Source organism: Rhinoderma darwinii, chromosome 8 (genome assembly GCF_050947455.1).
Source record: "Rhinoderma darwinii isolate aRhiDar2 chromosome 8, aRhiDar2.hap1, whole genome shotgun sequence".
Classification (NCBI taxonomy): Eukaryota; Metazoa; Chordata; class Amphibia; order Anura; family Rhinodermatidae; genus Rhinoderma; species Rhinoderma darwinii.
The window spans coordinates 100,452,962-100,474,529 of record NC_134694.1 but is presented as its reverse complement, the minus strand read 5'-3'; positions in this window follow the sequence as shown (position 1 = coordinate 100,474,529).

The window sequence follows — 21,568 nt, the reverse complement described above, 5'->3', positions numbered from 1 at the left end:
TCAATATCAGTACATTTCTCTATCAGCGTTAACACCCAGAAATGGATATTGTAAATGTTACCTTACTATTTGTACATATGTTCAGATTATGGATCCACCCATGTAGCCCATCACTTAAGGGGTTAATTAATTATTATATAGCATGCCCGTATTTTATAATATCTATCTATCTATCTATCTATCTATCTATCTATCTATCTATCTATCTATCTATCTATCTATCTATCTATCTATCTATCTATCCGTCTCATATCTATCTGTCTGTCTGTCTCTGTCTGTCTGTCTCTGTCTGTCCCTGTCTGGCTCTGTCTGTCTCTGTCTGTCTCTGTCTATCCTGCATTAGTATCATAAGATCATAGACCTAATGACTTCCCAGACACAATAGTTTGCATAGTTTGTTAACGTGCCTAGTTCAGCATGTCCTTGGACAGGGTATGGGCATATAGGGAGAGATTTATCGAAGCTTTTGCAAAGAAAAAGGGATTCTGAAAAATGAGAGCTGGAATCTGGTTAGTTTCTATGGGCAACTCCTCCACTTTTTCTTTGTACCAGTTTTGATAAATCTCCCCATAGAGTTCTATGTATATCAACCCGGATTTGTATGTTTTGCCATACAGGGTAAATACTGCAAAGATTTATCAAAGTTTTCAAGCAGCTGCAATTAAACTAATGATCAACTTGAGATTGTCTAATGAAGTGAAGAACCCCTTTAAGTAATGTATCGCAGGCCTTAGGTCGGGTTCCCTCGTAGCGTAAATGCGGCGGAATTTCCGCAACGGAAATCTGTGTGGAAATTCCGGATCATTTACAGTAGCAGCAAAGTGGATGAGATTTAAAAAATCTCATGCCCACGCTGCGGAAAAACCCCCACAGTGAAAACGTTAATAAATTGACCTGCGGTGCGGAATTTAACCCCTTCCCGACATCCGCCGTATATATACGGCGCTGTCGGGCAGGGGTTCACGCAAACTGCAGTACAGTTACGTCACGGTGATAGTGTGGGCTCAGGTGCTGAGCCCGCACCATCACCGCCAGGTGCCAGCTGTATGTTACAGCTGATACTCTGCTGTAACTGCTAGGTCCGGAGCTAACCTCCGATCCTGACGATTAACCCCTCAGTTGCTGCGTTCAATAGAGATGGCAGCATCTGAGGGGTTTTTAGCCACCGGCACCCCAGCAACATGATAACTGGGCTGCCGTTGGCTGCAATGGCAACCGGAGGCCTAATACTGGCCTCCCGGTCTGTCAGCTACGGAGGCCTTTTAGGCCCCACTTGGAGGCGGGGCCTAAAAGGCTTCCGGTACCAACGGCAAGATGGCTCCGGCTCAGAAGCCAGTAGTGGGTGTCCGCTTTATGTTACAGCGAACACCCTACTGTAATGGCAGAAACCGGAGCTAGCTCCGATCCCTGCCATTAACCCCATAGATGCAGCAATGCGATGGCAGGTATGCCGACCGCTACTATGGCCTAACAATGGCCTTCTGGTCTGTCATTACAGAAGCCAATTAAGCCCCGCCCAGAGGTTGAGCCTAAACTGCTTGCTGTCAGTGAATGACTGACAGTTTTAATAGATTGCACTACATAGGTAGTGCAATGTATTAGAAAATAAATCAGACAGTTGGACCTTCAAGTTCCCTAGTGGGACTAAAAAAAAGTGTAAAAAAAGTAAAAATAAAAGTTGTAAAAAATAAAATAAAAGTTTCAAGTACTAAAATAAAATACAATTGCCCTTTTTCCCTTATCAAGTCATTTATTATTGAAAAAAATAATAAACCATAGATATTTGGTATCGCCGCGTCCGTAACGGCCTGAGCTATAAAAATGTTATGGTTTTTGGCCCACGCATTGAACGCTGTAAAAAAAAAAAAAACTACAAATATTGCCAAAATTGCTGTTTTTTGGTCACTTTGTCCTCCAAAAATTTAAGTAAAAAGTGATCAAAGATTTGAATGTATCCAAAAATGGTACCTATAAAAACTATAGCTCGCGTGCAAAAAACAAGCACTCATACAGCTCCGTCAACAAAAAAATTAAAAGTTATGGCTCTTAGAACATGGCGACAGAAAAAATACATTCTTTTTACAAAAGTAATATAACTGTGCAAAAACTTGTAAAAAAAAAAAAAGTGCTATAAACTTTGAAAATTGAAAAAAATTATATTTCAAACAATGAACCCCAAGGGTATGTTCATACGATGTGTTTTCAGACGTAATTCGGGCCATTTACGCCTCGAATTACACCTGGAAAAACATCACCATTACGCCTCCATTGAAAAACAGCTCCAAAAACGTCCGTCAAATACGCCACAAAAAACGCGGGTTGCTACAAAAACGTCTGAAAATCAGGAGCTGTTTTCGCTTGAAAACAGCCCCGTATTTTCAGACATTTTTTAGTTTGCGTGTGAACATAGCCTTGGGGTCAATTCACACTGAGTTTTTTGGCACTGATTTTGACGCAGAAACTGCGTCTAAATCAGCGTCAAAAAATGAACTAAATCGCCCCCCTATTGGTTTCAATGGGAGGCAGAGACGTTTTTTTCCCGGGTGGCTTTTGGCCGCTCAAGGGATTAAAATGGGCATTTCCTTTCTTGCCACGGTGTCCTCCTCTGACCTCCCATTAAATTAATGGGAGGTAGAAAAAAGCCTGCGTTGCTCGTTTCTGAGTGTTTTTTGCCAAGGTCCTTGCATTAGCTTCAATGAAGGAATTCTGAGGCAGATTTTTTCTGCCGGCAAAAAACTCTGTGTGAACAGGGCCTAGGACCTCTTTCACGCGGCAGTATTTTGCATCCATATTTGTTAGTCAAAACAAAAAGTGGATCGAAAATACAGAAGAGGTACAAATCTTTATATCATACTTTTTCTATGCGTATGTTTGCCTCCTGCATTTGGCTTCCAAATACCGAAGCAAAATACTGCCACATGAAAGAGACCTGGTTTGGGCCGTGAAAACGAGCGCCGTTTGGCGAGACAGCTCGTCAAGCAGAGTTCGTTTGCCCCTTTCACATGGAGCAATGATCGGTAACGTATGTTACAACGATGGTTCATCCCCATACATTTCCATTATGTCGGCAGGGAGATGTGCTGCCGACTAGTGCCAATTTTGTTATCCGCATAAACGAGCACATCCGACGATGAACGAGTGTTTGCTTGTTCATTGGCTGATTGTTGACCTGTTTACACAGGGGAATGATTGAGAAAGAGTGTTCAGATGAATGCGCGCTTTGCCCGATCATTGACCAGTGTAAAAGGGCCTTTAGTGTCCCTCTGACTGTTGGGAGATATAGGAAGATATCTGATTTTTTCTCTGTGGCGGCTTCAAACACTAAGACTATGACCCTATAGGCCCTTTTACACTGGCCAACTATCGGGCAAACGAGCGTTCATAGAACGCTCATTCCCGATCATTGCTCTGTGTAAACAGGGCAGTGATCAACAGATGAATGAGGAAACGCTCGTTCATCTGCTGATCGTATCTTTTTAAAAGTGTAAAATATTATTGTTGTTAGCAGCACATCTCCCTGTGTAAACAGAGAGACGCGCTGCCGACATGATAATGTACAAACGAGCACCGATCAATGAGCTGTCTCATTGATCGGTGCTTGTTTACACGGCCCAGGATGGGCCATAAGGCCTAGTTTACACAGAGTTCAGGAATTTTGAAGCAGATTTTGCCAGTGTTGTTTTAACGCTTCTTTTTCCATATTTGTTGAGGCCTTTTTTGCCCACATGCGTACAATCTAAGGCAAGAACCGTTGGGAAAAAACGCAGCAAAAAACGCTCAGAAACTATCGCTGCATGTTTTTTCTGCCTCTCATTGATTTGAATGGGAGGTCAAAAGCGGAAGCCGCTCGAAGAAAGAGAATACCGCTGTTTTTTCTCCGCGAGCAGCCAATAAACGCCTCTGCCTCCCATTGAAATCAATAGGGGGCAGTTTGAGCCGTTTTTTGGCGCTGACACTGACGTGGTCTCCGCGTCAAAGTCAGTGCCAAAAAACTCTGTATGAACTGACCCTAATATGGACTTAAAAATGGTAAGCCTCAGGTACAAACTCCCAGGAATGTTGGCTATTAACTTTGTAAAACAGGAGCACAATAAACAAATGCTTTCTTCAGATATCTAAGTTTTTTGCAACAATTTTTCGTTCAGAATGATCTAAAACCTACCACAGCCTTTTAATGAGGGCGTGACGGCTTTTTGTTAATTCCTCTCCGGGGGTGTGGTTGCAACAACATCGTTTCTTGTCAGTGTGTTTGCCACCCCAATCCCTGTTTAACCTGCCCGGCAACATTTTCCTTGGCTGGGAAGAAACCTTATAAAATAGTTGTAAATGTTCTGCAGAAGCAATGTGGATACTATGTGCTTTACGAAATGGTGAATTGCTGCACTTGTCGTCGAAGGTACTTCACTTTTTGTTCTATGGCACATTAGTAGATAATAAGCGATACATATCTGTCAGGAAACCTCTTCAAATTGACATTTTAGATGCCTCCTCATAAAAGTACAACACATACTTGGTGTTAACATGACATACAATAGCATAATTAAGGAAGTACTCCACTGATCGTAAACTGATTTTAACCAAATCATGGCCCATTTACACGTGACAATTATCTCTACAATTATCTATGTCAAATAAATGTAAATGGTCATCCTCCAGCTTGCCTTAAGACCCTTTTACACGGTCCAATGATCGGGCCAGCGAGTGTTCATATGAACACTCATTCCCAATCATTGCCTTGTGTAAACACGGCAACGATCAGTCAATGAATGAGCAAATTCTTGTTCATTGGCTGATCTGATGATTTACGTGGCCAAAAAAATGGTCGCTAGTCAGCAGCACATCTCCCTGTGTAAACAGGGAGATGTGATGCTGACATAATGGAAATGTATGGGGAAGAGCGATCGTAGTAACGATCGCTCGTGCCCATACATAACCAATCATTGCTCTTTGTGAAAGGAGCAAACGAGCAGCGATCAACGAGCTGTCTCATTGACCAGCGCTCGTTTTCACGGCCTATATCGGTCTGTGTAAAAGGACCTTTACTATACGGTATAACTAATTTATTGAATATGCAAATAAAATCATTCATAGTACTTACAATAGTTCCCCATCTTAGGGATATGCACATGGCAGAGCTATCCAATGGAGCATGCCACAATTTTTTTTTCATATTAGAGTTGAAAGGTATATGGTCAGCTAAAAATAATAGATAGTGTAAGGAAATTCTACCACGTAAATGTACATTCAGCACTATATAAAAAGGAAAACTTTAGCACTATGCAGCACATGTATTAAGATACCTGCCGTCTATGAGATTTAAAGGGGTTGTCGACGATTGGACAAGTGATGACCTATCTACAGGATAGGTCATCAGCTGCTCCGGCTCTCTCTAGGCACCGGATGTTTTGAAGGGTATGCAGTAGTTGAAGCTGGAAGCAGATGGCTCCAACCACTGCATAGTGGCCTTCTGCAGCTCTGCTCCTCTTCACTTGAATAGGAGCAGATGCAGCTCGGCCGCTATTTCGGGACCGGAGCCTTCTTCTTCCGGCATAGACGCCCAGTGGCTGGAGGTAGACGGAGCAGCTGATCGGTGGGGGGTCCGGGAGTCGTCTGTGTATAATAGCATAAAGGCTACCGAACAACCAGACATTCATATAGCCAGTAAAACAGTAAAAATGTCATCAACATTTATAGAAAGCCTCGCCCTTTCTAGATAGTCAAGGACACGGTACATGCTTGAGTATTCACAATCTATGTCAAAAAGTAAATCAGTCCAAATTTTGGTCATTCATCAACAAGCACAAAACCTTTGAGGGACAGCAACTAAAGGCTAAAAGCATCAAACAAGTCTTGTAATGGCATTTACTTCATAAAAATCTATAGAAAGAATAACAGAAGACTGGGTCACAGGGAAAACAACGGATACAGTAGGAGTAAAAAATGTACAGGGTACGATGGTTGATACATATAAACAAAGATTAATAGAAAATATGTGGTGTGCTGGTGGAATCAATGAATGAACTGCTATACTATATTCTCTGTACTATAATAGCCCTCTTTGGTAAGATCACCCCTCTTCCGAACCAAAGACCACCATTTTCTGACCACCATTTTCTTAGCACTTTCAGGCTTTGACCTTCTTTGACACAACCAGATGTCTACACCTGCATGTACAATGTTGTGTCTTGAGGTGTTCTTCTTGTGAAATGCATTGAGTGTTGGTTGAAGGTCACGTGTCGTGCGCCATAATGGGTTATCAATATGGAGCTATTAAATACTATATTAACAATTATTTTCCCTTTTTTGTTGGCTCTTCAGTGCTGACCAACCATATGTTTACTCAAAACTACAGAAAGTGGGTAGTTGGGCAGCACAGTCGCCTTGCAGCACTGGGATCCTGAGTTGGAATCCGACTCAGGGCAATATCAGCATGGAGTTTGTATGTTCGTGTGTAGTGTTTGTGTGGGTATTCTCCAGGTACTCTGGAGAGCACCAATACATTTGCATCTTGTCGGTAGCACATCCCCTGTTCACTAGGGGAGATGTGCTGCCGAACAGCGACTATTTTTTTTTGTATAAAAGATCAGCTAAGCCGATCACAGAGCAATGATTGGGAACAAGCATTCATACGAGTGCCTTTAGTGTGAGTGAGATAGAAAAATTTGATTGTGAGCCCCATTGGTAACAAGGATGGATGTGAGCGATGACAGTCTCTCTGTACACTACTTAATTATTTTTTACTAGTCCCCTAAGGAGATTTAAACCAGTGATCGTGAGATCGCTGGTACAATGAACTGCAATACAATACACTGCCTTTATTAGGTCCCCGGGCTGCCATGACAACCATCGGCACACCACGATCAGGTCGCCCGCTCGTTCTAACGGCTTAGATGCCGCGGTTGCTATTGACCGCAGCATCAAATTAGTTAAACGGACAGGAACAGAGCTATCTCTGTTTCTAGCCATTAGTGCGAGGTGTCAGCTGTAATACACAGCTGACACCCGCAGTGTATGTAGCAGCTCAGCACATGAGCCTGCTCCATACTTCAAGCCCCGCACCAGGACGTACGTGCACATCCTGGTGCGTTAAGGGGTTAAGAACCTTAACTGGTTTGTTTGGCCTGTTGTTGATAAAATCTATATAACTTCATGCCTATGAACATGTCACCAGCAAGGAAGCAACATATTTTCTGAACACCTAAACTAGAATTTTTATTTTATGCAATTTTTATGATAATTCTTATAACAAACATGAAAACTTTTCAAATTTAGATGCATGCTGTCATGGACAGGCCAATGGACCGAGAATAGACCCAATGCCTTGCTATCTTATTTGGCTCAGGGCTAAACTGCGGAAGGAGTCTACAGGATGATTCTTTTTTAACCTTGAATCCCCAGGTTGTCTCCAATAACAACAGATGACAGCTAGCGGAGAGGAATTTCTGAAGCGTGTTACCAAAATCAACAAATCGGCAAAAATTAGTTGCATAACTCCGAGGTCAACATTGGCAGAGTTCATGCAATACGGGAAAACAGGCACGGGTCAAGACCGGCAGCGAACAATAAATGTAAAAGTCAGAGTCAATCCAAATAGCAAATTTAAAAAAAACAACTTCACAAAACACCACAGGAACCAAAGAACCTTGTTGCTCTGGCAAATGATGAAGTGAGCAGGTATAAATATTTAGGCTATGTTCACATGCTTAGCAAAAAACATCTGAAAATACGGAGCAGTTTTCCAAGGGAAACCAGCTCCTGATTTTCAGACGTTTTTCAAGCAACTCAAGTTTTTCACAGCTTTTTTTGGAGCTGTTTTTCTATAGAGTCAATGAAAAACGGCTCAAGAAGTGACATGCATTTCTTTTTCGCGGGCGTCTTTTTATGCGCCGTTTTTAGAAAATGAGGCGTAAAAAAATGCACCGTCGGAACAGAACGCTGTGTTTCCCGTTGAAATCAATGGACAGATGTCTGGAGGCGTTCTGCTTCCGTTTTTCAGCCATTTTTCAGGACGTTTATGGCCCGAAAAACGGTCAAAAACAGGTCGTGTGCACATACCCTTAGAGGTGCGAAGCCATCTCAGGTCCCCAGCGATCAGCTGTTTTCTGGCAGTAAGTGTTCAAATTCACTCCAGCACCACCACAGGGGAAATTAAGAATTACACAGTGTACCTTCATATCAATGGGTTATCTGTGTAATGCAGGATAGGACAAGTCCTCCAGAGCGAGAGACGCTTTATACAATCGCTCTCCACTCTGGCCAAAAGATGAGAATCCTGAACAGAGGACCACTCCCTATTAACGCAGAATTTACTAAAAGAGTATTTGAAAATAGGTTTTGTAAACTGGACCACCCCTTTAACATTAAGCTCAGATACTGACTGACCTCATGAACAGTCTAACAGATATTATATGATTCACTGAGACAAAATCTCCTGTGAAGCGCAAAAAAATTAGGAGATGTGAATTCTAAACAAACTTGAAATCTGACAATCACTCCTAATGAAAACATGCAATGGCTGGAAATAGGTGGATCAGGCAGTGGCATGAATGTTAATGAGATAAAGTAATAGAATCTGGAGATAAGTGATTACTTTGTGCACATATTTCATAATCAGAAAATGTAAGCCTTGCATGATGAATGCCGGTGACTGGTGGTTTCACATCACCTCTGGCACTCCCGGGTAGTGGAATGCTGCCAGTTTAATGCAATCTTTTCATTGAGATTTTAATCAACTAGTACAGTATGTTATCTGTAGAGAGTTTTGCCACCAGGCCGGTAGGCAACCAGCCCAGTGGTTATGAACACCAGAAGGCTGGAACCAGTAGTAATTTTTTACCGGCAGCAGCAAGTGATGCTCATTTTGCTCCATAAGACATGCACAGTGAAATGAATAACAGATTATCAGGACTGCATGCTCTAACTTTGCCAAGCTTACCCAGTCCTAGGAACATCCGCATTCAGGACTGACTCAAAGGTGGGATAGGCGTCGCATCGGCAGGGCAGCAGAAAGCAAAAGACACTCATGATAGCGACAAGGAAGCCTACAGAATTCATCCAGATTTCAACGCTTTAGTAGGTAAAGTCATCATTTTACTGTCTAGATTTTATCTTCGGGAGGTATCTATGCTGTGAAGCTCAGCCCCTAATCTACACACCAACGTTTCAACTACAAAGTCCTGGCCGGTATCTTTGGGTAGAAAAATGATAAATTTTAACGTAGTTATGACCTATTTTAGATTTATGCTAACGGATTTCTTAATAGACAACTGGGCGTGTTTTTACTTTTGACCAAGTGGGCGTTGTGGAGAGAAGTGTATGACACTGACCAATCAGTGACCAATCAGTGTCATACATTTCTCTCCATTCATTTACTCAGCACATAGTGATCCTGCGTTGTTCACTATGTGCAGTCACAGACTCAAAAAATTAACGTTACTGAAGTGTCTTGAGAGTTAATAGACATTGCTTCCAGCCAGGACGTGATGTCTATTTACAATCCCGACACTTCGGTAACGCTTGTGTGTGACTTACAGCACAGCAAGCGTAATCTCGCGAGATCACGCTGTAAATTATAGCACAGCGTGATCTCGATGTGCTGTGTGAGTGACACACAAACGTTACCGAAGTGTCAGGATTGTGAATAGACATCGCGTCCTGGCTGGTAGTGATGTCTATTCACTGTCAAGACACTTCAGTAACATTAATGTGTGAGTGAGTGACTGCACATAGTGAACAACGCATGATCACTATGTGCTGATTACATGAATGGTGAGAAGTGTATGACGCTGATTGGTCACTGATTGGTCAGCGTCATACACTTCTCTCCACAACGCCCACTTGGTCAAAAAGTAAAAACACGCCCAGTTGTCTATTAAGAAAGTCATTAGCATAAATCTAAAATAGGTCATAACTCCGTCAAAATTGATAGTTTTTCTAAATAAAAAACACTGCTGTAATCTACATTACAGCGCCGATCACATTATGTAGGAGATAGGGCACTTATAATGTGGTCACAGAGCCTCTTTAATTTTAAGTTATTTTTCACAATTGTGGTCACTTTTTAAATATAAACAGTTTATAATGTATCCAAAAAAGTGTCGAAATTTGTGATAAAAAACATCACAAAGCAGGCTATAATAGAATTTGGTAAAATGGTTTTTGCCGTGACTCAAACCATTACTGCAATGTGTTAATGAACCTTAAGGACATACTCAGATGAGCGTCGTTCACGTCCGGGTGATATCCAAGTGTAGAACAAACAGCACACTGACTGAACACTATTAAAGTCAATGGTCCAATTCACGTGCCCGATTTTTAAACAGACTGTTGAATTGCAGCATGTACTACTTTTATCCAATTCTTGCAGTGGACTCGCCCATTCAATTCAACGGGTCCATGAAAAAAACAGACAGCACACGGGTACCATCTCAGTGCAGTCAGTTTTTCACTGACAGGTTGCTAGCATATGCTAAAAAGAAAGCAGAAAGTACTGCTTTTTTTTTACGTCCGTGCGGACAAACTGAACACATATGTATCATTACATCATACTGATGGGATGACAAAGTATAAGACCTCAATAAATTTTAAACCTCCTTGTTAGGCTTTGTTCACATCTAGTCGACTACGGTATTCATCCCATCAAAACGATGAAACCCTTGCACAACGGAGACAAACTGAAACCATTGGCAGTGGATCCATCACCTTTGAAATCAATGGTGATGGAAACGGAAACCTATGGTTTCAGTTTGTGTCAGTCAAGGCTCCGTTCCGACGGAAAGCTCAGACGGAACGTCGGAATGGAGCCCTGACGCAGATGTGAACAAAGCCTAAGGGCTACAGTGTAATACTCACATAAATAAATATATATATGTATATAAGAAATCTATACCTAGTGCAACACATAGTTGATAAGCCATGATGGTGTAGCATGAAATTTCACTTATCAGGGTGCCACACCATTTAACATCATTGATGGCCAAAAAATCCTACCCACATGTGTTAGATGCATCTCATCTATCTGATTGATAACTTGTTTGTGGTGGCATCAGCAGCCAACAATAATCCAATATAATGGCCGAGAACATCTAGTTATGGACTTTACAGATGAAACATTTTTCAGATAAAGTCATGATATGTATCCACAGCTTCGTTCCATGGTAATGACATATGTCGTCACAATGTGTAGTGATCACATTCATCCCATCACATAGATCAGTGGTGGCGAAATAGTAGATTGCAATCTACGGGTAGACCTCAGAGCCGGAACCAGTCGATCTGAGTATTAGACCACCAGGCTGTTTTCCTGCTGGCTTCTATACAGAAGTGAAAAAAATGTCTACTCATAGGTCAAGGTTACCATCTTACTTTTCTGTTTTTACATCTAACATTTTTGCAGACACATTGGAAAACCAGAAATGAATGATGAAGAATATAACTCTAAAGCTGATTACAATTACGCAAATGTGCAGCCACCTCTCAATTCATTCCCTGCCTGGATGCGGCGGACACCTTACCAGGTAGGACAGGGTCTGGTATTCCCCATTCTCTATATAGGTGCGGATCCCAGAGCTAGAACTCACATGTATCAGACATTTATGGCATATCTTGTGGATATGCCAGAAATGTTTAAGTTGGGGACAAAATAAACATCATGGGCGAATTTATATTTTATTATCGACACTGGGCACAAATCCACTATTTCTAATGACTGTCTGTGAATTATGGAGTGGAGAAACACAGTCATGTATGAAGAAGACATGGAAGGCATAGCTGTGGAGCAAATGCAATAACTAACTGTGGCTGTGATTACTATTTTTGGGGCACTGGGACGTCTGATAATGGGGCACACAAAAACATGAAGCAGGAAACCGTGCCAGATCTATCATAGAAGGAATACCACCGGCGCCTGATGGACCCCATTGACTTATAATAGGGTCCGTCGGTTTCCATTGTGTCTGTCATTTCCATTGTGTCTGTAATGGTTGATCGGCGCTCGTTTGCTCCTTTCACACAGAGCTATGGATGGGGACGAGCGGTCGTTACTCCGATCGCTCGTCCCCATACATTATCATCATGTCGGGAGACGCGCTGCCGACAACGATAATAGTTCACTTTTTTAAAATGACACAATCAGCAGCTAATCGAGCGTTTGCTGATCGCTGCGCTGTTTACCCGGGGGAATTATCGGCAACAAGCGTTAAACGACCGCTTGTCTGCACGATAATCGCCCAGTGTAAAAGGGCCTTAAGAATGGAGTCTGCGAAGAAGTGTGAAAATAGCCTTAAAGGTTTCCCAGAGTGTTTGCAAAGACTGTGACACACTATGAGCAATAAAAAAATAATTACTTCGTATAGATAGTCTTTTCATTTGCATTTGATGGTGTTAAGATAACAAACGCATCTCAAAAAATCTTTTTGAAGGCCCAACATCTGGATCCTTATCTTGTGAAAGGTACGTGTCCCTAGAGAAATAGGGATACACGTAAGGCAGATATCTTAAAGAGCGGGGATGTACTGTATATGGGATCAATCTCTTTTAATAAAATGGGAAGGATCAGGTTATCACACAGAGATTTTGCAACTTGTTGGAAAATGTCCTTGTGATATCTTTAGTAATTTCGATAATAGCCGTCATTATTCACAAGAACTCAACTTGGGTCTCTGCTAGTAGATAGACAGACAATCAATTCCAAAATTCACGTATATATAATACAGTCTTGAATGTTAAGATTACTCATGTAGACATGTAATTTGCTGAAGAACATTCATAATTAGCTTGTCATCTATGTCATGTCATCTTTTCCCTTTGTTGGCAGCCGTTTCCTTTACTTATGTCATACTAATAATTTCAATGCAGATTAGAGGGAGGAACCACAATGTAAAGTTCTCATTTTAATGCTAATGTCATTATAAAGTCCAGGTATGTATTTCGCAACTTTTTTTAGACATTAAACAAATCCATATGGAATGCCTCCGAAATAACAAAAATTGACTATTGATTGACAAACAACATTCTAAATTTATACTTGGATTGAAGTCAATGCCGATGATGTCAGTAATGATATCATATAAGATCATCAGTAAAGTGAGGAATTTTAATAAACCTACAATGGAAAAATGTCACTCCGCTTCCATCTGATAATGTGCAATACTCAAAATCGCTAACCAATAAAAAGATGCATACTAAGGTTATGGGGTAAAGGCCACCACCAGTAAAATGCATAAACTATAAATAACTACTTTATGGTATATCAGAAGTCGTCCATTTTTGTTGTTGTAAATTTGATGTAAAAGCATGGAGCTCAGGTGACCCTGTTTTCGATATAGGTACGGCTCCCAGAGTTGGGACCCGCATCTATCTGACATTTATAGCATATCCACGTGGATATGCCATAAATGTCTAAGTTGGCAACAACCATTTAATGGCAATGATGCTGTTGGCATTGGGTTTTAGTTGGAAAACGCTGCTGATTTTAGAGGGCTCTGTCAAAGATTTATCTATGAGGGCATCCAGTTCTTCACCTTCAGCTGTCGGAGGAAATTTGGATAAGAGGAGGTCAGCCTGAGTCTATTGTTATATTCCGAGGGAAGTGACACCAAAGATTGTAAACAAAACACACGTTCAACCAAATCAAACAGCAACCTAATATGGGGAAGGCGGAAATCTTCTACGGAAGATACCACAGAAGTAATTATGTAAGAATGATGGATGTAAGTTTTAGAATGATCTGCATGTGTAACTAGCCTTGGCTTGTATTATAGCCTGGACTTAGAACGCAGTAGTCCTCTGTACTATTTATTAAGAATTATGTATCAAAACTATCTCAGAGAATAAGTTGTTGTTGATAGGACTATGGGTAACTGGAACACTTTTTCTCTCGGACTGTATGGATACATGAGTACATGAGGCCCAACTATTTCTATTTTCGACTCGCCAGCTCAGTTTTATTAGCTCAAGGCCTAGAACACAGCGTTTAAAGAGGCTCTGTCACCAGATTTTGCAACCCCAATCTGCTATTGCAGCAGATAGGCGCTGCAATGTAGATTACAGTAACGTTTTTATTTTTAAAAAACGAGCATTTTTGGCCAAGTTATGACCATCAGCGTTTGCAGGTAAGTAGCTACATCGACTTACCTGCTAACGCCGATGCTGCTGCAGAATCAACTGAAGCCTCTGGTGCCAATGTGTCCTCGCTCGTCTGACACGATGCAGGACCTGTGAGTGACGTCACAGATCTGCACTGTCAGAAGCTGGGCGTTCTGAAGAGAAGTGGATGATACTTCTCGTCAGAGCGCCCAGCTAGTAAAAGTATTAAAAACGCCCCGATGTACGCACATAATACACGCCCACTTGGACTTTTACTTTTAAACACACCCACTTGGACTTTTGCAAGCCTCATTTGCATAACTACAAAAATGGTCATAACTTGGCCAAAAATGCTCGTTTTTTAAAAATAAAAACGTTACTGTAATCTACATTGCAGCGCCGATCTGCTGCAATAGCAGATAGGGGTTGCAAAATCTGGTGACAGAGCCTCTTTAACCTTTTTTTTTTTTTTTTTTTTTACATTTACTGGTTCTATTTGAAAAGACCTTTTCTACATATAGAAGTTGGTCAAATGTTCTACAATCTGTATGTCAATCATATAATCTTAAAACCAGAAAATGGTCATACTATACACAAATGTACTCCCTAAACAAGCGAGTAGTGTTTGTTTCTAATGGTCCTTTTACACCGGCCAATTTTTGCCGTAACAACAAAGGCCGATCGAGACAGCTTGTTGATCGGCGCTCGTTTACTCTTTTCACAAAGAGCTATGATCACAAGGAGCTACGATCGCTCGTCTCCATGCATTAACCTCATGCCGGCAGCACATCTCCCTGCTTACACAGGAAGATATGGTGCCGATGATAATATTTTCTGCTGCATAAACGATACGATCAGCCGATCGCTGCCCTGTTTACAAAGGGCAATGATCGGGAACGAGCGTTCGTATGAACGCTCGTTTGCCCGATCATTGGCCTGTGTAAAAGGGACTTAAATTCATCCCATCATTTTACAAATTAAATGCAAATGATTATTACTGGCCCATCAAAGCATATTTTGTAGATCCAGTTTTTAAGAAAACATGGCAAATAAGCGAACCGTCATGAAACCAGAAATGTATAAGTTCCAGGTTACAATAATGCTGTTGACCCCAATACTTGTACTAATCACAATAAGGTAGAAGTTGTCTAAAGGCCCTTTTACACCGGCCGATAAGCGGCCGGTGCAGCGAGCGCCGATCAAAGAGACATGGTTGATCAGTGCTCGTTTGCTACTTTCACACGGAGCTATGGATGGGGACGAACGGTCGTTACTCCGATCGCTCGTCCCCATACATTATTATCATGTCGGCAGTGCGTCTCCATGTTTACACAGGGAGATGTGCTGCCAACAATGATAATCGTTTGCGCGTTCATCTGCTGATCATTCCCGTTTACACAGGGCAATTATCGTCAACGAGCCTTATAAGAACGCTTGTCTGCCTGATAATCGTCCTGTGTAAAACTCCCTTAAGGGTCCTCTTATATGTCCCAACACGGGCCATGTAAACGAGCGCTTTCACAAGGAGCATTGCATAGGGACGACATCGGGAGATGTGCTGCCAACCACGATCATATTTTATGCTGCCTAAATGATACGATCAGCAGATGAACAAGCGCTTTCTCGTTCATCGGCTGATCATTGCCCTACATTGCCATACATACACAGGGCAATGATCGGGGACGAGCAATCGTATGAACGCTCGTTATCCCGATCATTGGCCCGTGTAAAAGGGCCTTAAATATTTTTTAAAGTTAAGGGGATTTTACACAGGACGATTATCCAGCAGATGAGTGTTAATATAACGCTCGTTGCCGATAATTGCCCTGCGTAAACAGGGGAACGATCAGCAGATGAACAAGCAAAAGCTCGATCATCTGCTAGTCGTATCGTTTTAAAAAAGTAAAATATTATCGTCGTCGTCAGCACATCTCCCTGTGTAAACAGGGAGACAGCTGCCAACATGATAATAATGTATGGGGACAAGCGATTGGTGTAACGACCGCTCGTCCCCATCCATAGCTCCGTCTGACAGGAGCAAGCGAGCACCGATCAACGATGTCTCTTTGATCGGCGCTCGCTTAACCGGCCGACTGTCGGCCGATGTAAAAGGGCCATGAAGCCAGAGAACAAAAGACATAGCTTTAAAGGTAAAGAACCGCTTTGTGGTCACATGTTTGTCAGGTCTGGAGTGTGATTGTGCCTTTATAAAGGCAAGGTCTACAAACAATGACTTCTATAATTCCTAGATACAGAAGGCTATGACATGGTATTAGGTCTAAGGGTATGTAAACAGAACTGTAAACAAAAAAAAAGAGATAAAAAACTGGACTATACCCACTTTCTGGCAGGTAGTATATCTGTGCACCATAATCTTTATATGTTTAATGTGTGTGTATATTGAGGAGGTCATGCTCAGTCTGATACAATGGCCAAACCAACGGAGTTTAATATTGTACAAATAGTATAAGAAAAAAGTTCTAAATCTCTTTATCATTAACCAACTTTTTCAGGTTTTTTAAAAAAAATAATAAAAAAAAGGCTAGAATTGGACATCAGTGATAATCATGACACCAGGGGATCTGTCGATGGGAAGATGTCTCACCAACCATTATTAAACAACTGTCCTAATAAGGCCATCTGAATGAATGACCACACGATAATGCAAAGCCACATAGTAGTGATATCCTGGTGGCATATGATGTGCAAATTCCCTGTGTGATTCTGTGAATACTGCAGAGCTGCATTCACAGATCTTCAGGCTTCAGAGCTGGAATCTCCCAGCTTGCACTTGTCATTTGAATTCTGGGAAATGTAGTCTTTACACCAAGTACTGCAGTCATCCGATGTAGAAAAAACTAACTTTCCCACAGCATTATAAGAGCTTAGAGCCCAGCCTGTCAGTCACTGCAGAGAAGGAAGGGAGGATCGCTCCCTTCATGAATATGGCTGACTCGTAACTATGAGTCCGCTGTATTCTTTCATCACTCCTATTACCCAAACACAACATTTTTTGGGTGCCATTTAAATAACAGCAGTACAGACCCGTTGCTTTAATATGCTACCTTTACATAGGACAGCATATTCAGCTGACATATCCACTTGTCATTCCAGCAGAATTGTGAATACAGCTCTTGACTAAAATACAGGTTCTAACTCAGGATAAATATAAGATAAGTAAATCAATGTATTTGCAAAGTTACTCAACGTTTTCCATAGATATTAGAGTTTAAAGCTCCTGAGCCCCAATGCAAAATCTGTAAAAGGGACCCCCACCTACCATATGCTATTTATAATGCTGATGTCCCCTTATGTGACAGAGGGGCCCTTGGACCTTACCACAATTAGTCGGCCTCTGCGCCGGGAGCTTTCCAAGCGGATACTGCAAACGCAGTGTGAATTCATCCTTATACCCAGATTTTTGTTATTTGTTATGTAATCCTAACCATGCTGCCTTACAAGAAAGCGTGATCATATTTCTACCACATATTATCACACATTTGCTGCCTTCAATGAATGGTTGGGTCATTGATATGTACTTCAATCCCAAATTCATTTTTTTACATCCATACATTAACCCTTCATTTATATTTCTGCATTGAAACAAACACAACAGAATGATCTGCCCGTACAGGAAATCCCTGTATCTAAGCACACAGTTGTATCCCAGACTCTGCACCATATAAATTAGATACAGTTTCCTCTAAATGCCAAGAAAACAAAGGCTGGGCTATGTTTACAAGCCAAGGACAGTACACAAAGCAACCATAGATGTAGCAGAGCCAATTTTGTATAACTCCAGGACTTCACTGTGTGTGCATTGTGATCACGCTTTTATTTGAGATAATACAGTCATTCCGCTCTTCTACATCTGTATGTTACATGACCATAACTGGTGTTATTTTTTTTTTTTTTAAAACATTCACTTATTTTCAACTAGTAAGAAAGTTTTTAATGAATGTTGGGAGATGTAGTTTCACAACAACTGGAGAAGTTTCACCCCACTAATCTGCAGACCAGTTAGTAATCTATTTGTAGAGGCTAGATACATATTAAACGGAGATTAAAACATTAAGTCCTAAAAAGATTTCTAATTGATTTAAAAAAGCAATTACGCCATTTAAAGGCCCTTTCACACTGGCAAATTATCGTGCAGACAAGCATTCATAGAACGCTTATTTAAACAGGGCAGCGATCAGCAGATGAACGAGGAAACGCTCCATCATCTGGCGATTGTATCGTTTAAAAAAAGTGAACTATAACGACCGCTCGTCTCCATCCATAGCTCCGTGTGACGGGAGCAAACGAGCGCCGATCAACGATGTCTCATTGATTGCCGTTTGCTGCACCAGCCGATTGTCTTAGGTGTAAATGTGAAAATACAGTATATGCTGTTAACCCTTTAAATACAAACACTGTGTATGTGTATGTGTATATATATATATATATATATATATATATACACACACACACACACACATACACAGTATATATTACATTAATTGGTAATTAATGGAAACCTTAAAGGGCTATTGAACCTAATATACATGCTGCTAATATCATTTAGACATATGTACGTTAATATTCCTAGAGAGTCTCAGCACTGGAGATATGCCAGATAAAGTAGGGGTCATTGGGGAAGGGTTTTTCTGGCCTTCTACAGTAAGGGCATTAATGAAAATGGCTGATAACAGGAGGCCATTTAAATGCCCGACAAAAAAGGTAAACTTCCACTGTTAGTTGGTTATGGAGAAACTAGGGCAACATGATACCGGGATGACGTAGAATCGGACAGTATGTATTAAAACCTTATAGAAGTGAATAGAAATGTAACATATATGCATCAATATGATCTATATATATATATATATATATATATATATATATATATATATATATAGTAATATAACTGCAGAACAATATAAAGTACAAGTAAATCTGGCCATGTAAGCACTGACATAAGTCGATATAGCCAATATATTCGAACTCCTGCTGATCTCCATCCATGATGAAACCCATCGATAGGTAATGTATGGGACATCTTGGGGACCCGCTGCAGTAAGAGGGGGCGCTTGTTTACATACTTGCGTCCATATAGACATTTGTCCATAGACATTTATGTATTATATAGATGTAAACGCTCACCCCCTCTGCAGCCGCAGTCACCGCAGCGTACTTTATTACAAGTGCTATTTTTTCCAGCCATATCTACTTACAGCTACAGACCCCCTTAGAGCGTTAACAAGGAATTATTCAGAATAAGATTTTACCTGTGCTGTTTCACAAGCCCTGTCCTAAAATTCAGACCTTCGTCTTCCTGGGCAATCCCAATGCAGGGGTGTCTGTAATACCTGTCTCCAGAGCGGTCAGGTAGATGTGACTCAAGTTTACCTGTGTGAGCTGTGACTGACGATGTGCTCCACTGAAAACGGCCAAGCCCAGGTTTCAGGACTGGGAGGAGCGGAGTGTGCTGTGCCCTTTAGGGAACCAAACAGGTTTGTCCTACAAATTCCTCCGTCCTCATCTTTCTCTTTTTCTAAGTGGGCATTGCTGACACATTCTCACATAAGGCGTCATCCCCGACCCAGTATCCTAGAAACAGACATCTAGTTGTGTTTTTTTTTTTTTATGTAGTCACTGACCGTGCATGGTCAGGTTGAAGTATTTTATCATTGAACTCTTCACAAGCTGACACCCATAGATTTTTCCACTACAAACCTGTTGAACAACTTTGAGGATCAAAAACGTGGAGTATTTCTCCAAATCGACTCTTGGGTCATTGTGGAAACGTGTTTTGACAACAATGTTGGTACAGATATAAAAAGGTTTTTTCGGTCTGCCCTTGAATGTCACATGGAGACACCATTTTTGACACTTCGGTCTTCCAAGAAATTATGAAAACCGCAGCATAGACTTCTGTGAGGTTGACTGAAGGATTATAAGATACCGGTCATGGTGGGATCCTCCAGCCATATATGAAGTATTGTGCGCTGGTACCCTGAAGATCCTGGTTGTGGCATGGGTAAAAGCTGAAGTCCAGAGGTTTCGATCTCTGGATCTTTACACGCATTACATAGAAATGGTCGACATCTTGTTGGGTTGGTCAGAAGCATATAGTATGGTTACAGATGTACAAGTCTATTACAAGATAATGTCTAGCATTGGAACACTTTTTTTTTGTTTTTTGCTCCTACTTTGGGAAAGGCTGGGGTCCAGAGGTTCAGAGCTACAGATCTTAAAGAGGCTCTGTCACCAGATTTTGCAACCCCTATCTGCTATTGCAGCAGATAGGCGCTGCAATGTAGATTACAGTAACGTTTATATTTTTAAAAAACGAGCATTTTTGGCCAAGTTATGACCATTTTTGTATTTATGCAAATGAGGCTTGCAAAAGTACAACTGGGCGAGTATTATGTGCGTATATCGGGGCGTGTTTACTACTTTTACTAGCTGGGCGTTCTGATGAGAAGTATCATCCACTTCTCTTCAGAACGCCCAGCTTCTGGCAGTGCAGATCTGTGACGTCACTCACAGGTTCTGCATCGTGTCGGCCACATCGGCACCAGAGGCTACAGTTGATTCTGCAGCAGCATCAGCGTTTGCAGGTAAGTAGCTACATCGATTTACCTGCAAACGCCGATGCTGCTGCAGAATCATCTGTAGCCTCTGGTGCCGGCTCGTCTGACACGATGCAGGACCTGGGGAAGTGACGTCACAGCGTGATCTCTCGAGAACACGCTGTGTCTGCACTGCCAGAAGCTGGGCGTTCTGAAGAGAAGTGGATGATACTTCTCGTCAGAAAGCCCAGCTAGTAAAAGTAGTAAACACGCCCCGATGTACGCACATAATACACGCCCAGTTGTACTTTTACTTTTCAAGACACCCAGTTGTACTTTTGCAAACCTCATTTGCATAAATACAAAAATGGTCATAACTTGGCCAAAAATGCTCGTTTTTTTAAAATAAAAACGTTACTGTAATCTACATTGCAGCGCCGATCTGCTGCAATAGCAGATAGGGGCTGCAAAATCTGGTGACAGAGCCTCTTTAAACCTTATACTATATGCAAACAAGCACCCGCTTACCTGGATCTTGTAAGGTCAATGGGGGAATTTATCAATCGTTCTACAACTTTTTTGCCATTTGCCCTGTTTAGGTCACTTTAATGGGCAGGGCTTACAGAAAGGGGCGGGGCCTTCCGTAACCCAACAAATTGTCACCAGAAATTTGCATAAATTATAGAGCAAATCTACGCCTCCTCTTAATAAATTATCTTACTCCATTGCTCGTTAAAGACTGGCATAAGAAACGCCAGTCTTAATAAATTCACCCATTATCTTTACCCTGCTAGCATATGAACCGCTGTACAATTGCTGTGAAGCTAATCTGGATGGTCATATCTAATTTGTTGGCATATCTTTGCCGTGGTGGAAGCAGGAGGTCCCATGTCACAATTGAGCACTCTTCAGAAGAGTTGAATAGG